The sequence below is a fragment of the Saccoglossus kowalevskii genome, chromosome 21 (genome assembly GCF_978046115.1).
Source record: "Saccoglossus kowalevskii chromosome 21, keSacKowa6.1, whole genome shotgun sequence".
Taxonomy (NCBI): Eukaryota; Metazoa; Hemichordata; class Enteropneusta; family Harrimaniidae; genus Saccoglossus; species Saccoglossus kowalevskii.
In genome coordinates, this window is record NC_140661.1 from 15,254,921 (window position 1) to 15,273,191 (window position 18,271).

Sequence of the window (18,271 nt, forward strand, 5' to 3'; positions counted from 1 at the left end):
AGACATTTACCAAGAACTTTGAGGTCTGGATAAAACTCGAAACATTTTGAAATGAATACTTTTGAGTGCATTGTGTCCACTAGGAATTCTTCAATAGATGTGTTTGATATGGATTTAAGGTAGCGAGACTATTATTTGTGTTGAAAATTACGATTTTCACATTTATTTATTAATTGATGAAATGCACTATAAACTTTCATGTGATAAAGTCAACATAACGTAGAATGTCATGTAAGTTGGTTAAAATGTAGATTTTCTGAAGGGAAGCAAGGCAGCCTCAGTAGTGTTTTCCAAAATCAACAACACAGGTTTAATCTGTGTGCCTATAAGGTTCAAAGATAAACTCAAGACAAAGCAATGTTAGGATGTGTTATCAGTAGCTATCTGACACACAATTAGTGTTTCCAAACATTTGAGTGGTTTTTCTCCGCCCCTATTTGTTTCACAGATTAGTCATTTGCATATGAATGTGTCAGACACAAGGTCACACAGCACTGCAAAAAATCATTGATTTTGGTGTTTTCATATGCAGAATTTATCCAATTATAGCTATGCCATTCCTTTATTTTTTTGGTTTCCAATAGTCTTACACATTTGCATGTCCCTACACATGTTAAAACAGACCTTGATGGGAAAATAAATTGATTGTGCCGATAAACAAGCTTGAAAATCTTTGCTGTTCCTTCATGGACGTTTTCTAGGAGTTTATGTTTTTCAAAATACAAGGTCTTTAACAAAAAAATAACGTATACTTATTGTCGGCGGATTAACACCAAATTTTCACAGCTTTAAGGTGACAGTGAGAGGAACTTGAATGTGTCCAGACAAACTATTTCATCGATTATTTACCAACGAGTTGTGGTTTGAGTTGGGGGCAATGTAGCTGCAGTTAGGGGCAATGCGACTAAAACAGTAATTGAAATTCAACACACTATTTTTTAGAACGCGTTGCTTGAATAAAACTGACCAGACACATTCAATTTACCAGACTATTGAACAACTAGGAAAAGTGAAAAAAATACTTCTTATCGCCAGCATAAATGCGTAATTATTTTTTTTACAAAAAAAGTAATTTTTCACCTTTGATTAAGTAACGGGTCATAGAATGCAGATACGGGCGTGGCAAACACACCTTTGAAAAGCTTGAAGTCTAGCGATTCTAAAAAAACAACCTTTCCTTGGTCTATTTGTAGTCATTTGGTCACAATTAGAAGATGAAAACAAGTATGCAAATAATAGTCCCGCTACCTTAATTTGTTCATTTAAACTTGGTGTGTCTGACATGACGGAAACGTTGTCATCGTCTTCACACTCACTGGTTTCAGGCTGTTTTTCGATGCCTGCAGTGCTTTCACTTACTGGTGAACTTGAAAATAAATCTTGCGATTCATCAATCATAGAACCTGGGGAGTAGTCTTGGCTAAACTCTAAAACTGGGGTTGGCGGAAAGGGTGGCAGTGGAGAATCATCAGGGGGGTCAGGATTCTCTACAATGGGGGGTGCGGGATTTACCACCGTCACGTTGGCATATACGTGTTGCATTGTATGCCTGGGTTACTGATTGTTTTCGCCTTCAGCTGTCACTGAAGGTGATTGTGAGTGATGACTCGTGGTACACAGGGAGAAATTTCATCAAAAAAGTCTCATTAAAGGTAGGAAGACAAAGTAAAGGATTATTAAAAAGTGGTTCATTGAGGAGACTGACCGGATTAGTATCATTGATTTTACGCCTTTTTGCAAGCGAATTCCAGCAGTGTAACAGCCCAGCGTAAACTCCAGGTAAGTTTGGAAGTGGTAATGTTATATTAGTTGCAAGCAGACGCTTGGTGAGTATCAAATTGCCTACTTTACTGAAATAGTAATCTGTGAATTTGAAACTGGGATGATCATAATCACTATACAAATATCTTTGAATATATTGAACACGATTAGCATTAATACGAGATTGTAGGTGAATCAAATTGTGTCCTCCGTTCTCAAGTGGCAGATAGAGCGTCTCAGCAGTTATCCAGTGACGACCTTGCCACAAGAACTCAATAAATATTGACTGGATATAACTTATCGTTTCAGAGGGAGGAGCAAGACTGATGAGCCGGTGTAAAAGTTGTGATGAAACAAGTTGATTTACGACGAGAACACGCCCTCTATAGGACATTCCTGCGGCGAATTTAGACCAGAAGGCGATTTTGCCTTCAACTTTTTGTACTAGTTCTGGCCAGTTTTTGTCCTCGTATGATTTCGTATTACCCAGATATACGCCAAGCAATTTTAGTCCCACATTATTCCATTTAATACCTAGTGGCGACTCGTTACGATTGCGCCACCCGCCAGCCCAAAGCCCTTTGGATTTTTCGTAATTTATTCTTGCATTAGATGCTTGTTCATAGACACGAAGCCAGTATGCAAGCTTATTGAAGTCTTGATCACGTGTCATAAGGAATTCAACATCATCAGCGTAGGCGGTTAATTTGCATTGGTAGCCGTTACTTTCAGGTATTTGAAGGCCAAGAATACCATCGTCATTTCGAATTTTGTCTAGAAAGGGTTCAATCGCTAAGACATAAAGTTGAGATGACAATGAACAGCCTTGTCTAATCCCTCTGGAAAACATAACAGGAGACGTGAGCGCACCATTTACACGAACAAGTGACTGAGCATTACCATACATAAGTTTGATATACGCAATAAACCGTGAACCAAAGCCAAAGGCTGACAGAGCACACGAGAGGTACGAGTGATGTACTCTATCGAAAGCCTTTTCTTGGTCCAGAGCTACGATGCCAAGTGGGATATTAGATGTATTAGCGTAGTCAATGGAATCCCGTAGGAGGTTTATGTTATCGTGAATACGTCGATTAGGTATACTACAACTTTGGTCGGGATGAACAATAGTGCCCATAACCGGGCGGAGACGCAGTGAAAGCATTTTAGTGAATAGTTTATAGTCGCTACCGAGCAGACTAACAGGGCGCCAATTTTTGAGCTTGGTGTTATCACCCTTTTTGGGGAGGAGAGTTACGACTGCACGCGAGAACGAGAGTGGTAACACGCCGTCATCAATAGATGTTATAATGACCGCATGCAGATCTCTGCCTATAACATGCCAAAACGTTTGATAGAATTCGTTTGGCAGGCCATCCAACCCCGGCGTGCGACCCCGTGGTAGCAGCTTAAGTGTTTTATTCAATTCATCGAAAGTAATTTCACTATCGAGGTCTTCGCGGTCTTCTGCAGCGACTTGGGGTAACCCTGCAAGAATGATATTTTGTGCATTGGTGTCAATTGGATCCGGGCTATACAGATTTTGGTAAAAAGATCGAGTAAGCCTTTGAATTTCACTCGAGTTTTCAGTAATGGTGCCATCGTGTCGTGAAAGATGAACAATGGCTTTCTTTTTCCCATTTTGTTTTTCTAAACTTGAAAAGAAAGAATTACAAATATCAGTTTCATTAAGAAACTTATGGCGCGCGCGAGTTGCGGCACCTTTGGCTGCGTGATTTACTAAGCGCGCAAGTAATTCTTTTTTCTCAGTATACTGCCTAGGAAGTGGTGTGTTGTGTTTTAATTTTTTCTCGAGTGATCGTATTTCAGATTCCAGATCATTAGTGCATAGTTTGTAGTTGTTATGTTTATGATAACAATACTGTTGTGTCAAAAGTTTAACTTTATGTTTCCCAACATCCCACCAAATCTGGATTTTATCAAATCTATCACGTTCCTTTTGCCAACTCAACCAAAAATCGGAAATTAAACCAACATAATCTTCGTCTTCTAAAACACTGGTATTCAAGCACCAAAGTGGATTGCGGCGATCGGAGTTATTATGTGATATATTAATAAAAACCAAAGAATGGTCAGAGAGTGCAAGAGATGAATTATGAATTTCAACGGTTTTAACTTTATTACATAGATGTTTATTGATATAAAATCTATCTAAGCGAACCAGTGTATTACCACGGCCCCAGGAATACTGTTTTGTATCACCATGGTGATGGCGCCAACTGTCAACAAGTTTAAACCGTCGCATGATAGTGCTCAGTAAGTTTGAAGTCCGCACATCCGGCTCTGAACCTCCATTGCAATCAACGTCGGGCGCAGTGGTACAATTGAAGTCACCTCCAATAATAATAGGATCATCACTTAATGTGTTTAGATGGCGTTTTAACATCTGGAACGATTCAAGCCTCTCAGGGCCGTTAGTAGGCGCATACACATTAATGATATGGATAGGTGTATTATTAACCCGAGCATGAACATGTATTAGACGACCTGGTTGCACATCATGTTTAGCAATAATGTCTACTTTCGTTTTAGGTTTGAAAAGGATAGCAACTCCTGCACTGTTAGACGTGCCATGAGAAAAAACGCCATCACCTCGCCAAATGAGCCTCCAAGTATTCTCATCTTAGGGGAGTGAATGTGTCTCTTGGAGCAGGTAAAAATCACAAGGATGATTACGTTTCAAAAATTCAAACGTTTTATATCTCTTAAACGAATCTCGACAACCATTAACATTCAATGTACTGCATGTGATTGATGACTCCATTGTAAAATTATGAATAATAAAACATTTACACACTGACTACAGTACGACCAGTTGCTTTAATATATGCTTTTATTTTATTGACAAGTTTTTGTATGCATGCTTTTTGCGACGTGTTTAGTGCCTGCGTTCGTCGATAATTCATGAGTTTATTGGCCAAACTTTTGAGATTAGGGTGAAAATCGATACAGTTTTCAATAAACTTTTTTGAGTGCATAGTTGATGTTAGAAATTCATTGATAGACTCATTTGAAAATACTGTCTCAGAATCAGCGGTGACCGAGACATCCGACATATCTGACATCTCGGATGCAACAGAGGTTGTATCATCATTGTCACAGGTGTCTTCATTTGATCGTATTTCGTCAACTGGCGTTAAAGGGACAGCAAACATGTCTTGTGACGAATCATCAAATCTGGACTGACCTGATAATGAGAGCGAAACAGACGACAAGGGTGAAAAAGAAGGAGACGTTGTCAGAGGAGGACTACTATCCATAGCAGTCTCAGAACAAGCCTTACCTGGCGACGAAGACACATTATCTACGGCGTCAGGGGTAATGATGGGCTCCTTAGTTATATTCACATTAGCATAAATATGGGGAGGAACAACTTGAATGTCCTCTGATGAAGAAAGGGGCTCTACTGCCGGTATGTTTTTATCTTCCGGCAGTAAAGTATGTGAAGGAGGGGTTAGTACCCTCTCTTCATCTATTGGTATAATATCAACATGTTTATCAGTTAATTCAATTATTTTAGAACCATTATTTACATCATTTTCAGTTTGCACTTTTTTAGATTTACCAGTGTTATTTCTGTTATCCGGTGATTTTGATCTACTCCGCTTTTTAGGGATATTTTGTTGAGTTAAATTCATATCCTCTAGATTCTCACCTGGTATACCATCATCGTTTGTCAGTTCAACATCAGCATTATTTACACTGCTTTGTTCACCTGTTTGTTGTTGTTCGTTTTGCTCGCACGTGTTGCTATGTGTCTCATTCAATTCAGTAATTTTATCATGATTGCTTTCATTGTTTGACGGTTTTTGCATAACAATGGGGCGCGTGCCAGGACAGTTTCGTCGCGTGTGACCCTTTTCATGGCAACCAAAACACACCAATTCATCGGTTGAAACATAAACGTTGTATTTTATTCCTTCATAGATTATTGGCAATAAACCGTTTATATCAACCTCTTTCAAGTGCACGTACACTTGCCGCCTAAAAGATTTTACGTGCTTTAGTTCTGGTTTCCTACAACCAAGCGGGATCGCTCGAACAGAGCTAATAACACGGCCATAAGGTGCCAGTGCGTGTGTAATGGCTTCATTTGGTAAAAACGGAGGGACATTGGAGAGTATCAATTTTGTTGAAAGACGTACTAGCGGTTCAACAGCAATGTGTTGATCGCCAATATTAAGACCACATGCCGACAAGAATTCAATGGAGGTGATATCAGACAAGAAAACAATGACAGACCTGTTCATGCGAGATGCTGCTACAATATTGTTTCCCTCGATCATTTCAGCCACGGCTTCCACATATGTGTTGACAGGCACGCCTTCAATATTCTCACATCTAATCGCGTGGTTGGGAGTGAGTCTGCCAGATGGTGTATGGAATTGCTTTGTTTGTGCAGCGGCCATCTTGCCCTGCGCTCGACACCACTCACCAAGGACCAGAACAACACCAAAAAACCCGCAACACGCGGGCAGAATCAACTAAATTATTTACAATGAATGACACTGGATATTTACAAACCGATATATCAAATAATTTACAAAATAAAGCGCCTACAAAGGCCAGAATTAGCTCACCACCACCAAAAACCAGGAGCTCCGCAAAAACACGTGCGCACACCTGTAGTAGTAGTAGTAGTAGTAGTAGTAGTAGTGATTTTTAATAAGCAGTTTGACAAGGACAAGTAACGTAAATGAAAGCAATAAAACGTACAACGTTAAGCTTTGGAACCCTGCAAGTAGGCCAGTCTCACTGGTTCTCACCACAAGGAGTTACTATCCCCCCTACCAGTCCCAAAACAGAAATAAAACACACAACAAAGTTTAAAAACTACGTGATAATACTACCAGTTGATTTATTCGTGATGAAAAGTGGACATGATTTAAAATGACAGTAGGCAGGTTCAGTGTGTGAAAAAACAATACTTTATTTGAGATTTGACAGTCACCCGTGACACGACGTGGCGGAGCGTACTCAGGCCACCCAACGTAGCTAACTGGAAGCTTGGTGTTTATAGAAACCGACCAAAACTTGAAGTGAAAATCAACGTGATATACATAGAGTATGTCACCCCACGAAGCCGACTTAAAGCCGGTTACACCAGCACCTATGGGTCTTCTCAACTGTGACGACCTTACCCGTGAAAACAATACCAATACAACAGACTGGTCCAGGAATATTAACTTGTAGCAGACTACAAGCGTACTTCTAAGCAAACAGCATATAGCCCACTTATTGATAAAAACCTGTAATTTATTACTTATTTTGAAAAAGTCAAATTCGGCTTTTAACCTTGAAATGAAGCGCTGCTTAAAGATTTCAAGTGGTTCGATCACGCCATTTTTCTTGGCGTTTGTTGCGCCTACTGATGTGGATCGAAATCTTAGCAGTACAGGCAATATAATTAAATAAGTTACGTGCTTGACGAGATACGAATAAACCAAATCTACCAGGAGGCAATAAAATAAACCACCACACAGGTATGTCAGCATCGGATACAACAAGATTTGTTATTATTGTTTTGATACAGTTGTACAGAGGAACAATAACAGGACAATCAAGAAATATGTGACGTAAGGAGTCGTTGTCCCGCAAAGTGGGCACGTGTTCGATTGCGAAAAATTGGCATGAACCATAAATCTGCCAGTAGTGTATGCTCCATGTATAATGCGCCACTGTAAGTCCCCTTCTAACTTAGTAACCGGGGAAGCATAGCAAGCTTTGAAGTTTTGTTTATCTTCGTCCGAGAGATTCAAGATTTCCCGCCACACTGTGTCACATTTATCCGGATTCCGTTTAATATGAAGCAATGTAATCATGTATTTATACACTGTCCCTTTTTCTAGTTTATATAGGGGCAAGTTTATTTCATTAGAATGATGAAGTTGGTAGTAGTCATTCCAGGGTTGGGGTGATTTAATCTCGTTACTATTCAGGTAAGTGTTGATTGTTACTTTCCATTTTTCAGGAATACTTTGATGTAATGATTTTAAATGGAGATGTATTAGGCGTTCCGATCGGATATTAAGTTTGTTGTATATCTCCGTACTCGAAGACCATGCTTTACTCTGTTTATCGACTAGGTCATGTATCTTGGTGATCCCGGCCGCCGGGAGAATTTTCATCAAAAAAGTCTCATTAAAGGTAGGAAGACAAAGTAAAGGATTATTAAATAGTGGTTCATTGAGGAGACTGACCGGATTAGTATCATTGATTTTACGCCTTTTTGCAAGCGAATTCCAGCAGTGTAACAGCCCAGCGTAAACTCCAGGTAAGTTTGGAAGTGGTAATGTTATATTAGTTGCAAGCAAACGCTTGGTGAGCATCAAATTGCCTACTTTACTGAAATAGTAATCTGTGAATTTGAAACTGGGATGATCATAATCACTATACAAATATCATTGAGTATATTGAACACGATTAGCATTAATACGAGATTGTAGGTGAATCAAATTGTGTCCTCCGTTCTCAAGTGGCAGATAGAGCGTCTCAGCAGTTATCCAGTGACGACCTTGCCACAAGAACTCAATAAATTTTGACTGGATATAACTTATCGTTTCAGAGGGAGGAGCAAGACTGATGAGCCGGTGTAAAAGTTGTGATGAAACAAGTTGATTTACGACGAGAACACGCCCTCTATAGGACATTCCTGCGGCGAATTTAGACCAGAAGGCGATTTTGCCTTCAACTTTTTGTACTAGTTCTGGCCAGTTTTTGTCCTCGTATGATTTCGTATTACCCAGATATACGCCAAGCAATTTTAGTCCCACATTATTCCATTTAATACCTAGTGGCGACTCATTACGATTGCGCCACCCGCCAGCCCAAAGCCCTTTGGATTTTTCGTAATTTATTCTTGCATTAGATGCTTGTTCATAGACACGAAGCCAGTATGCAAGCTTATTGAAGTCTTGATCATGTGTCATAAGGAATTCAACATCATCAGCATAGGCGGTTAATTTGCATTGGTAGCCGTTACTTTCAGGTATTTGAAGGCCAAGAATACCATCGTCATTTCGAATTTTGTCTAGAAGGGGTTCAATCGCTAAGACATAAAGTTGAGATGACAATGAACAGCCTTGTCTAATCCCTCTGGAAAACATAACAGGAGACGTGAGCGCACCATTTACACGAACAAGTGACTGAGCATTACCATACATAAGTTTGATATACGCAATAAACCGTGAACCAAAGCCAAAGGCTGACAGAGCACACGAGAGGTACGAGTGATGTACTCTATCGAAAGCCTTTTCTTGGTCCAGAGCTACGATGCCAAGTGGGATATTAGATGTATTAGCGTAGTCAATGGAATCCCGTAGGAGGTTTATGTTATCGTGAATACGTCGATTAGGTATACTACAACTTTGGTCGGGATGAACAATAGTGCCCATAACCGGGCGGAGACGCAGTGAAAGCGTTTTAGTGAATAGTTTATAGTCGCTACCGAGCAGACTAACAGGGCGCCAATTTTTGAGCTTGGTGTTATCACCCTTTTTGGGGAGGAGAGTTACGACTGCACGCGAGAACGAGAGTGGTAACACGCCGTCATCAATAGATGTTATAATGACCGCATGCAGATCTCTGCCTATAACATGCCAAAACGTTTGATAGAATTCGTTTGGCAGGCCATCCAACCCCGGCGTGCGACCCCGTGGTAGCAGCTTAAGTGTTTTATTCAATTCATCGAAAGTAATTTCACTATCGAGGTCCTCGCGGTCTTCTGCAGCGACTTGGGGTAACCCTGCAAGAATGATATTTTGTGCATTGGTGTCAATTGGATCTGGGCTATACAGATTTTGGTAAAAAGATCGAGTAAGCCTTTGAATTTCACTCGAGTTTTCAGTAATGGTGCCATCGTGTCGTGAAAGATGAACAATGGCTTTCTTTTTCCCATTTTGTTTTTCTAAACTTGAAAAGAAAGAATTACAATTATCAGTTTCATTAAGAAACTTATGGCGCGCGCGAGTTGCGGCACCTTTGGCTGCGTGATTTACTAAGCGTGCAAGTAATACTTTTTTCTCAGTATACTGCCTAGGAAGTGGTGTGTTGTGTTTTAATTTTTTCTCGAGTGATCGTATTTCAGATTCCAGATCATTAGTGCATAGTTTGTAGTTGTTATGTTTATGATAACAATACTGTTGTGTCAAAAGTTTAACTTTATGTTTCCCAACATCCCACCAAATCTGGATTTTATCAAATCTATCACGTTCCTTTTGCCAACTCAACCAAAAATCGGAAATTAAACCAACATAATCTTCGTCTTCTAAAACACTGGTATTCAAGCACCAAAGTGGATTGCGGCGATCGGAGTTATTATGTGATATATTAATAAAAACCAAAGAATGGTCAGAGAGTGCAAGAGATGAATTATGAATTTCAACGGTTTTAACTTTATTACATAGATGTTTATTGATATAAAATCTATCTAAGCGAACCAGTGTATTACCACGGCCCCAGGAATACTGTTTTGTATCACCATGGTAATGGCGCCAACTGTCAACAAGTTTAAACCGTCGCATGATAGTGCTCAGTAAGTTTGAAGTCCGCACATCCGGCTCTGAACCTCCATTGCGATCAACGTCGGGCACAGTGGTACAATTGAAGTCACCTCCAATAATAATAGGATCATCACTTAATGTGTTTAGATGGCGTTTTAACATCTGGAACGATTCAAGCCTCTCAGGACCGTTAGTAGGCGCATACACATTAATGATATGGATAGGTGTATTATTAACCCGAGCATGAACATGTATTAGACGACCTGGTTGCACATCATGTTTAGCAATAATGTCTACTTTCGTTTTAGGTTTGAAAAGGATAGCAACTCCTGCACTGTTAGACGTGCCATGAGAAAAAACGCCATCACCTCGCCAAATGAGCCTCCAAGTATTCTCATCTTAGGGGAGTGAATGTGTCTCTTGGAGCAGGTAAAAATCACAAGGATGATTACGTTTCAAAAATTCAAACGTTTTATATCTCTTAAACGAATCTCGACAACCATTAACATTCAATGTACTGCATGTGATTGATGACTCCATTGTAAAATTATGAATAATAAAACATTTACACACTGACTACAGTACGACCAGTTGCTTTAATATATGCTTTTATTTTATTGACAAGTTTTTGTATGCGTGCTTTTTGCGACGTGTTTAGTGCCTGCGTTCGTCGATAATTCATGAGTTTATTGGCCAAACTTTTGAGATTAGGGTGACAATCAATACAGTTTTCAATAAACTTTTTTGAGTGCATAGTTGATGTTAGAAATTCCTTGATAGACTCATTTGAAAATACTGTCTCAGAATCAGCGGTGACCGAGACATCCGACATATCTGACATCTCGGATGCAACAGAGGTTGTATCATCATTGTCACAGGTGTCTTCATTTGCTCGTATTTCGTCAACTGGCGTTAAAGGGACAGCAAACATGTCTTGTGACGAATCATCAAATCTGGAATGACCTGATAATGAGAGCGAAACAGTCACAAAGGGTGAAAAAGAAGGAGACGTTGTCAGAGGAGGACTACTATCCATAGCAGTCTCAGAACAAGCCTTACCTGGCGACGAAGACACATTATCTACGGCGTCAGGGGTAATGATGGGCTCCTTAGTTATATTCACATTAGCATAAATATGGGGAGGAACAACTTGAATGTCCTCTGATGAAGAAAGGGGCTCTACTGCCGGTATGTTTTTATCTTCCGGCAGTAAAGTATGTGAAGGAGGGGTTAGTACCCTCTCTTCATCTATTGGTATAATATCAACATGTTTATCAGTTAATTCAATTATTTTAGAACCATTATTTACATCATTTTCAGTTTGCACTTTTTTAGATTTACCAGTGTTATTTCTGTTATCCGGTGATTTTGATCTACTCCGCTTTTTAGGGATATTTTGTTGAGTTAAATTCATATCCTCTAGATTCTCACCTGGTATACCATCATCGTTTGTCAGTTCAACATCAGCATTATTTACACTGCTTTGTTCACCTGTTTGTTGTTGTTCGTTTTGCTCGCACGTGTTGCTATGTGTCTCATTCAATTCAGTAATTTTATCATGATTGCTTTCATTGTTTGACGGTTTTTGCATAACAATGGGGCGCGTGCCAGGACAGTTTCGTCGCGTGTGACCCTTTTCATGGCAACCAAAACACACCAATTCATCGGTTGAAACATAAACGTTGTATTTTATTCCTTCATAGATTATTGGCAATAAACCGTTTATATCAACCTCTTTCAAGTGCACGTACACTTGCCGCCTAAAAGATTTTACGTGCTTTAGTTCTGGTTTCCTACAACCAAGCGGGATCGCTCGAACAGAGCTAATAACACGGCCATAAGGTGCCAGTGCGTGTGTAATGGCTTCATTTGGTAAAAACGGAGGGACATTGGAGAGTATCAATTTTGTTGAAAGACGTACTAGCGGTTCAACAGCAATGTGTTGATCGCCAATATTAAGACCACATGCCGACAAGAATTCAATGGAGGTGATATCAGACAAGAAAACAATGACAGACCTGTTCATGCGAGATGCTGCTACAATATTGTTTCCCTCGATCATTTCAGCCACGGCTTCCACATATGTGTTGACAGGCACGCCTTCAATATTCTCACATCTAATCGCGTGGTTGGGAGTGAGTCTGCCAGATGGTGTATGGAATTTCTTTGTTTGTGCAGCGGCCATCTTGCCCTGCGCTCGACACCACTCACCAAGGACCAGAACAACACCAAAAAACCCGCAACACGCGGGCAGAATCAACTAAATTACTTACAATGAATGACACTGGATATTTACAAACCGATATATCAAATAATTTACAAAATAAAGCGCCTACAAAGGCCAGAATTAGCTCACCACCACCAAAAACCAGGAGCTCCGCAAAAACACGTGCGCACACCTGTAGTAGTAGTAGTGATTTTTAATAAGCAGTTTGACAAGGACAAGTAACGTAAATGAAAGCAATAAAACGTACAACGTTAAGCTTTGGAACCCTGCAAGTAGGCCAGTCTCACTGGTTCTCACCACAAGGAGTTACGATCCCCCCTACCAGTCCCAAAACAGAAATAAAACACACAACAAAGTTTAAAAACTACGTGATAATACTACCAGTTGATTTATTCGTGATGAAAAGTGGACATGATTTAAAATGACAGTAGGCGGGTTCAGTGTGTGAAAAAACAATACTTTATTTGAGATTTGACAGTCACCCGTGACACGACGTGGCGGAGCGTACTCAGGCCACCCAACGTAGCTAACTGGAAGCTTGGTGTTTATAGAAACCGACCAAAACTTGAAGTGAAAATCAACGTGATATACATAAAGTATGTCACCCCACGAAGCCGACTTAAAGCCGGTTACACCAGCACCTGTGGGTCTTCTCAACTGTGACGACCTTACCCGTGAAAACAATACCAATACAACAGACTGGTCCAGGAATATTAACTTGTAGCAGACTACAAGCGTACTTCTAAGTAAACAGCAAGCTCGTCATTGTGCACAGTACATAACGCATCGCATATAGCCCACTTATTGATAAAAACCTGTAATTTATTACTTATTTTGAAAAAGTCAAATTCGGCTTTTAACCTTGAAATGAAGCGCTGCTTAAAGATTTCAAGTGGTTCGATCACGCCATTTTTCTTGGCGTTTGTTGCGCCTACTGATGTGGATCGAAATCTTAGCAGTACAGGCAATATAATTAAATAAGTTACGTGCTTGACGAGATACGAATAAACCAAATCTACCAGGAGGCAATAAAATAAACCACCACACAGGTATGTCAGCATCGGATACAACAAGATTTGTTATTATTGTTTTGATACAGTTGTACAGAGGAACAATAACAGGACAATCAAGAAATATGTGACGTAAGGAGTCGTTGTCCCGCAAAGTGGGCACGTGTTCGATTGCGAAAAATTGGCATGAACCAGAAATCTGCCAGTAGTGTATGCTCCATGTATAATGCGCCACTGTAAGTCCCCTTCTAACTTAGTAACCGGGGAAGCATAGCAAGCTTTGAAGTTTTGTTTATCTTCGTCCGAGAGATTCAAGATTTCCCGCCACACTGTGTCACATTTATCCGGATGCCGTTTAATATGAAGCAATGTAATCATGTATTTATACACTGTCCCTTTTTCTAGTTTATATAGGGGCAAGTTTATTTCATTAGAATGATGAAGTTGGTAGTAGTCATTCCAGGGTTGGGGTGATTTAATCTCGTTACTATTCAGGTAAGTGTTGATTGTTACTTTCCATTTTTCAGGAATACTTTGATGTAATGATTTTAAATGGAGATGTATTAGGCGTTCCGATCGGATATTAAGTTTGTTGTATATCTCCGTACTCGAAGACCATGCTTTACTCTGTTTATCGACTAGGTCATGTATCTTGGTGATCCCGGCCGCCGGGAGAAATTTCATCAAAAAAGTCTCATTAAAGGTAGGAAGACAAAGTAAAGGATTATTAAATAGTGGTTCATTGAGGAGACTGACCGGATTAGTATCATTGATTTTACGCCTTTTTGCAAGCGAATTCCAGCAGTGTAACAGCCCAGCGTAAACTCCAGGTAAGTTTGGAAGTGGTAATGTTATATTAGTTGCAAGCAAACGCTTGGTGAGCATCAAATTGCCTACTTTACTGAAATAGTAATCTGTGAATTTGAAACTGGGATGATCATAATCACTATACAAATATCATTGAGTATATTGAACACGATTAGCATTAATACGAGATTGTAGGTGAATCAAATTGTGTCCTCCGTTCTCAAGTGGCAGATAGAGCGTCTCAGCAGTTATCCAGTGACGACCTTGCCACAAGAACTCAATAAATTTTGACTGGATATAACTTATCGTTTCAGAGGGAGGAGCAAGACTGATGAGCCGGTGTAAAAGTTGTGATGAAACAAGTTGATTTACGACGAGAACACGCCCTCTATAGGACATTCCTGCGGCGAATTTAGACCAGAAGGCGATTTTGCCTTCAACTTTTTGTACTAGTTCTGGCCAGTTTTTGTCCTCGTATGATTTCGTATTACCCAGATATACGCCAAGCAATTTTAGTCCCACATTATTCCATTTAATACCTAGTGGCGACTCATTACGATTGCGCCACCCGCCAGCCCAAAGCCCTTTGGATTTTTCGTAATTTATTCTTGCATTAGATGCTTGTTCATAGACACGAAGCCAGTATGCAAGCTTATTGAAGTCTTGATCACGTGTCATAAGGAATTCAACATCATCAGCGTAGGCGGTTAATTTGCATTGGTAGCCGTTACTTTCAGGTATTTGAAGGCCATGAATACCATCGTCATTTCGAATTTTGTCTAGAAGGGGTTCAATCGCTAAGACATAAAGTTGAGATGACAATGAACAGCCTTGTCTAATCCCTCTGGAAAACATAACAGGAGACGTGAGCGCACCATTTACACGAACAAGTGACTGAGCATTACCATACATAAGTTTGATATACGCAATAAACCGTGAACCAAAGCCAAAGGCTGACAGAGCACACGAGAGGTACGAGTGATGTACTCTATCGAAAGCCTTTTCTTGGTCCAGAGCTACGATGCCAAGTGGGATATTAGATGTATTAGCGTAGTCAATGGAATCCCGTAGGAGGTTTATGTTATCGTGAATACGTCGATTAGGTATACTACAACTTTGGTCGGGATGAACAATAATGCCCATAACCGGGCGGAGACGCAGTGAAAGCGTTTTAGTGAATAGTTTATAGTCGCTACCGAGCAGACTAACAGGGCGCCAATTTTTGAGCTTGGTGTTATCACCCTTTTTGGGGAGGAGAGTTACGACTGCACGCGAGAACGAGAGTGGTAACACGCCGTCATCAATAGATGTTATAATGACCGCATGCAGATCTCTGCCTATAACATGCCAAAACGTTTGATAGAATTCGTTTGGCAGGCCATCCAACCCCGGCGTGCGACCCCGTGGTAGCAGCTTAAGTGTTTTATTCAATTCATCGAAAGTAATTTCACTATCGAGGTCCTCGCGGTCTTCTGCAGCGACTTGGGGTAACCCTGCAAGAATGATATTTTGTGCATTGGTGTCAATTGGATCTGGGCTATACAGATTTTGGTAAAAAGATCGAGTAAGCCTTTGAATTTCACTCGAGTTTTCAGTAATGGTGCCATCGTGTCGTGAAAGATGAACAATGGCTTTCTTTTTCCCATTTTGTTTTTCTAAACTTGAAAAGAAAGAATTACAATTATCAGTTTCATTAAGAAACTTATGGCGCGCGCGAGTTGCGGCACCTTTGGCTGCGTGATTTACTAAGCGTGCAAGTAATACTTTTTTCTCAGTATACTGCCTAGGAAGTGGTGTGTTGTGTTTTAATTTTTTCTCGAGTGATCGTATTTCAGATTCCAGATCATTAGTGCATAGTTTGTAGTTGTTATGTTTATGATAACAATACTGTTGTGTCAAAAGTTTAACTTTATGTTTCCCAACATCCCACCAAATCTGGATTTTATCAAATCTATCACGTTCCTTTTGCCAACTCAACCAAAAATCGGAAATTAAACCAACATAATCTTCGTCTTCTAAAACACTGGTATTCAAGCACCAAAGTGGATTGCGGCGATCGGAGTTATTATGTGATATATTAATAAAAACCAAAGAATGGTCAGAGAGTGCAAGAGATGAATTATGAATTTCAACGGTTTTAACTTTATTACATAGATGTTTATTGATATAAAATCTATCTAAGCGAACCAGTGTATTACCACGGCCCCAGGAATACTGTTTTGTATCACCATGGTAATGGCGCCAACTGTCAACAAGTTTAAACCGTCGCATGATAGTGCTCAGTAAGTTTGAAGTCCGCACATCCGGCTCTGAACCTCCATTGCGATCAACGTCGGGCACAGTGGTACAATTGAAGTCACCTCCAATAATAATAGGATCATCACTTAATGTGTTTAGATGGCGTTTTAACATCTGGAACGATTCAAGCCTCTCAGGACCGTTAGTAGGCGCATACACATTAATGATATGGATAGGTGTATTATTAACCCGAGCATGAACATGTATTAGACGACCTGGTTGCACATCATGTTTAGCAATAATGTCTACTTTCGTTTTAGGTTTGAAAAGGATAGCAACTCCTGCACTGTTAGACGTGCCATGAGAAAAAACGCCATCACCTCGCCAAATGAGCCTCCAAGTATTCTCGTCTTGGGGGAGTGAATGTGTCTCTTGGAGCAGGTAAAAATCACAAGGATGATTACGTTTCAAAAATTCAAACGTTTTATATCTCTTAAACGAATCTCGACAACCATTAACATTCAATGTACTGCATGTGATTGATGACTCCATTGTAAAATTATGAATAATAAAACATTTACAAACTGATTACAGTACGACCAGTTGCTTTAATATATGCTTTTATTTTATTGACAAGTTTTTGTATGCGTGCTTTTTGCGACGTGTTTAGTGCCTGCGTTCGTCGATAATTCATGAGTTTATTGGCCAAACTTTTGAGATTAGGGTGACAATCGATACAGTTTTCAATAAACTTTTTTGAGTGCATAGTTGATGTTAGAAATTCCTTGATAGACTCATTTGAAAATACTGTCTCAGAATCAGCGGTGACCGAGACATCCGACATATCTGACATCTCGGATGCAACAGAGGTTGTATCATCATTGTCACAGGTGTCTTCATTTGCTCGTATTTCGTCAACTGGCGTTAAAGGGACAGCAAACATGTCTTGTGACGAATCATCAAATCTGGACTGACCTGATAATGAGAGCGAAACAGTCACAAAGGGTGAAAAAGAAGGAGACGTTGTCAGAGGAGGACTACTATCCATAGCAGTCTCAGAACAAGCCTTACCTGGCGACGAAGACACATTATCTACGGCGTCAGGGGTAATGATGGGCTCCTTAGTTATATTCACATTAGCATAAATATGGGGAGGAACAACTTGAATGTCCTCTGATGAAGAAAGGGGCTCTACTGCCGGTATGTTTTTATCTTCCGGCAGTAAAGTATGTGAAGGAGGGGTTAGTACCCTCTCTTCATCTATTGGTATAATATCAACATGTTTATCAGTTAATTCAATTATTTTAGAACCATTATTTACATCATTTTCAGTTTGCACTTTTTTAGATTTACCAGTGTTATTTCTGTTATCCGGTGATTTTGATCTACTCCGCTTTTTAGGGATATTTTGTTGAGTTAAATTCATATCCTCTAGATTCTCACCTGGTATACCATCATCGTTTGTCAGTTCAACATCAGCATTATTTACACTGCTTTGTTCACCTGTTTGTTGTTGTTCGTTTTGCTCGCACGTGTTGCTATGTGTCTCATTCAATTCAGTAATTTTATCATGATTGCTTTCATTGTTTGACGGTTTTTGCATAACAATGGGGCGCGTGCCAGGACAGTTTCGTCGCGTGTGACCCTTTTCATGGCAACCAAAACACACCAATTCATCGGTTGAAACATAAACGTTGTATTTTATT

At 39.9% G+C, this 18,271-nt stretch overlaps 1 long non-coding RNA gene across 1 annotated transcript; it reads left to right on the top strand.

Moving 5' to 3' along the window:
- The first annotated feature begins 14,267 nt into the window (after positions 1–14,267).
- LOC146729657 (uncharacterized) lies at positions 14,268–17,153 on the top strand. The gene is made up of 2 exons (XR_014928076.1): positions 14,268–14,350; positions 16,886–17,153. It is a non-coding gene; the product is annotated as an uncharacterized LOC146729657 (long non-coding RNA).
- Positions 17,154–18,271: the final 1,118 nt, after the last annotated feature.